The following is a 4,200-nucleotide window of genomic DNA, read 5'->3' as shown; positions in this document are numbered from 1 at the left end:
CGTTTTCAATGTCTGTCAGAACAAGATCAAGAGTGTGATTTAAACAATGAGTTTGTTCACATGTTGAGTCTATTAATGAGTTAACGACTCCCAGTGAAATCAACAGCATTTTGGGTCCAGTCTCTCAGGTAACGGCCCTACAAGTAAAAGACCAGGGGCCTCATTTATAAAACAGTGTGTAGGATTCATACTAAAAGTGTACGTGCACACAAAAGCAGGAAACGGCGTACGCAAAAGAAAATTCTGATTTATAAAACCATGTGTACGCACACCTGAACGCAATGTTCACTTTATAAATCACAGTCCACCTGGAAAGGTTGGTACTTTGATCTGCCTCTAACTCCGCCCTCCACACGCCCACTTTCAACCATAAACGGTCAATGCAAAGCACGTCATGAATATTAAATTATGCTGCTGACCAATGGGTTTCCACCGTGAGTCCTGACGGAGTCACGGCATCAAACGATGAGAAGAGGAAGTGCAACTTTCTGAAACTGACATCGAGGTGTTTGTTAGTGAGGTGGAGGTGAAGAGCGATTCATGGGACAGCAGTGATGTGATTAATAAATAAAATACACTGATACGCTGCTGCTGCTGTTAACACAGCGAGTGAGAGTGAAGACGATAGAAAGAACCGAGCCGGAAATAAGAAAAGATCCAAATCAAAGGTGGAGGCAAAAAAAACACACTGTCAGAATGTGAAGGAAGGGTTAGGGTTAGGGTTCTCATGTTCGTGTTTTAATCATCCAAAACTGCAGGATTATTAAATTCAGAGACAGATGTGATGTCCTCAATCTATAGAATTTAACAGTATTGTTATTATAAGCTCGTGTTTGTCCTGGGATGGTTCGGTTCCGTCAGTCGATCTAATACTGGACTCAGTTCAGCTCGGAGATCACAGATCTATAGAATCTAGATCAGCTGATCAGTCATCGCTGAACCCTCGTTTCCTCTTCCTCCTCCTTCCATTCACCTGCATCCATCACGCAGCATCACGCAGCATCACGCAGCATCACACAGCATCACGCAGCATCACGCAGCATCACGCAGCATCACGCAGCATCACGCAGCATCACGCACCAGTGTCACGGCAGTATTTATTTATTTAGAGCAACCGGACCGATTCCCTCACATCAGTGGATCCTCACCTCCTCTGGGATATTGTTTGGAAATAGAAGATTGAAAGTGAATAGTTTTTCTTTATAGTGATCTCCAGGTCGCTCTGTGCACCTGATGGAACAGCCCTGTTCACTGCAGACCTTTTACACACTCGTCCTGGATGATACACGCAGTCTGAACGTAATTTGCTCTAAGTTGTTTTATATATTTTTCAATGATTAGGTTCGTGTGGAACAGTTTTGTCGCGCGAGCACAACTAAAGCTGTTGGTTTTAATGTTATTGATGAAGTGGATCAATAATCTGCTTCAGTTCACCTCCTCACGTCTGCGTCGCCACTTTCCCGTCTCCAAAATGTTCGTACGCATGGGTCAGAGTTTGCGTGGAAATACACAAATTTTCCCGTCAAATTTGTTTTTATAAATCCCAACGTTTGCTTGAGATGTGTTCTGTGCGTACGCCACGGTTATAAAGGACACTATTTTCAATCAGGTCTGAACCTGTCAGTTTGTAATAAAATGTGGACAGGTTGGCTCCTTCAGAATAAAAGTCTGCGTCATGAGAAGTTATAATCTGAGTTAATCTGAGACTAAATCTGAACAAATTAAACTCACTTTGGTTTTTAAGCAGCTTTGACGGGTGAAGCACAAAATACCTTTTCTCTGCTGACGCTCGGCCAGGAGATTAACTTCCTGTCGGAGGATTTCATCTGATGCGGACGTGACAAAGGTAACGGCATGATGATGATGATGATGAAGGAGGAGGAAGAGGCCTCTCACTTCATCTCAGATTACAAAGTAAAACTGACCTTTGAATCAAGACATTTCAGTTCTGATTCTATTTGTCTCCAACGAAAACGTCCGCAGCCCTGATGACGTCTGTAAGACCCGGAGCAGCAGGACCACGTTTTCATTTGAAGGGAAATGATGAAAAGATTCAGACTCAGAGGTTTTAGATTTTCTCCTGATAAAAGTGAATTAGTCTTTTATGTTTAGTTTCTCAAATTCAAAATAAATAAAATGACATCAGGACATTTTTCTTTTTGTCTCAGTGTTTTTGTCCACAACTCCAGATTCACTGCTATAATCGTCAGGAAGTAATCAGCCACCGATCGCTTAAGACGGATTTTATCAAAGTTCTCAGGTCAGCGGCTTTGGACGATTACATCCAGGATCAGGACAGTTCACACAGGACGCTCTGACACACACGGTCCTGAACCTGTGGACCTTTGCCCTGGGGTCTGTTCAGGATCAGGTCTGTTCAGGATCAGGTCTGTTCAGGATCCAGTCTGTTTAGGATCAGGTCTGCTCAGGATCCGGTCTGTTAAGGATCAGGTCTGTTCAGGATCAAATCTGTTTAGGATCAGGTCTGTTTTGGATCCGGTCTATTCAGGATCAGGTCTTTTCAGGATCAGGTCTGTTTAGGATCAGGTCTGCTCAGGATCCGGTCTGTTAAGGATCAGGTCTGTTCGGGATCAGGTGTGTTTTGGATCAGGTCTGTTTTGGATCCGGTCTATTCAGGATCAGGTCTTTTCAGCATCAGGTCTGTTTAGAATCAGGTCTGTTTAGGATCACGTCTGTTCAGAATCAGGTCTTTTCAGGATCAGGTCTTTTCCAGGTTCAGGTCTGTCCAGGATCCAGTCTTTTTAAGATCAGGTCTGCTCAGGATCCGGTCTGTTAAGGATCAGGTCTGTTCAGGATCAGGTGTGTTTTGGATCAGGTCTGTTTTGGATCCAGTCTATTCAGGATCAGGTCTTTTCAGGATCAGGTCTGTTTAGGATCAGGTCTGTTTAGGATCCAGTCTGTTAAGGATCAGGTCTGTTTAGGATCAGGTCTGTTAAGGATCAGGTCTGTTTAGGATCAGGTCTGTTCAGGATCAGGTGTGTTTTGGATCAGGTCTATTCAGGATCAGCTCTTTTCAGGATCAGGTCTGTTTAGGATCAGGTCTGTTAAGGATCAGGTCTGTTCAGGATCAGGTGTGTTTTGGATCAGGTCTATTCAGGATCAGCTCTTTTCAGGATCAGGTCTGTTCAGGATCAGGTGTGTTTTGGATCAGGTCTATTCAGGATCAGCTCTTTTCAGGATCAGGTCTGTTTAGAATCAGGTCTGTTTAGGATCACGTCTGTTCAGAATCAGGTCTTTTCAGGATCAGGTCTTTTCCAGGTTCAGGTCTGTCCAGGATCCAGTCTTTTTAAGATCAGGTCTGCTCAGGATCCGGTCTGTTAAGGATCAGGTCTGTTTAGGATCAGGTCTGTTTTGGATCAGGTCTATTCAGGATCAGCTCTTTTCAGGATCAGGTCTTTTCAGGATCAGGTCTGTTTAGGATCAGGTCTGTTTAGGATCCAGTCTGTTAAGGATCAGGTCTGTTCAGGATCAGGTCTGTTTAGGATCAGGTCTGTTAAGGATCAGGTCTGTTTAGGGTCAGGTCTGTTTAGGATCAGGTCTGTTAAGGATCAGGTCTGTTTAGGGTCAGGTCTGTTAAGGATCAGGTCTGTTCAGGATCAGGTCTGTTTAGGATCCGGTCTGTTAAGGATCAGGTCTGTTCAGGATCAGGTGTGTTTTGGATCAGGTCTATTCAGGATCAGGTCTGTTAAGGATCAGGTCTGTTCAGGATCAGGTGTGTTTTGGATCAGGTCTATTCAGGATCAGCTCTTTTCAGGATCAGGTCTGTTTAGGATCAGGTCTGTTAAGGATCAGGTCTGTTTAGGGTCAGGTCTGTTCAGGATCAGGTCTATTCAGGATCAGGTCTGTTCAGGATCAGGTCTGTTTAGGATCAGGTCTGTTAAGGATCAGGTCTGTTTAGGGTCAGGTCTGTTCAGGATCAGGTCTGTTCAGGATCAGGTCTATTCAGGATCAGGTCTGTTCAGGATCAGGTCTGTTTAGGGTCAGGTCTGTTCAGGATCAGGTCTGTTCAGGATCAGCTCTTTTCAGGATCAGGTCTGTTCAGGATCAGGTCTGTTTAGGATCAGGTCTGTTCAGGATCAGGTCTGTTTAGGATCAGGTCTGTTAAGGATCAGGTCTGTTCAGGATCAGGTGTGTTTTGGATCAGGTCTATTCAGGATCAGCTCTTTTCAGGATCAGGTC

Source organism: Hippoglossus hippoglossus, chromosome 21 (assembly GCF_009819705.1).
Source record: "Hippoglossus hippoglossus isolate fHipHip1 chromosome 21, fHipHip1.pri, whole genome shotgun sequence".
In the NCBI taxonomy this organism is placed as follows: domain Eukaryota; kingdom Metazoa; phylum Chordata; class Actinopteri; order Pleuronectiformes; family Pleuronectidae; genus Hippoglossus; species Hippoglossus hippoglossus.
The sequence above is the reverse complement of the archived record's forward strand: the minus strand, read 5'-3'. Positions refer to the sequence as shown.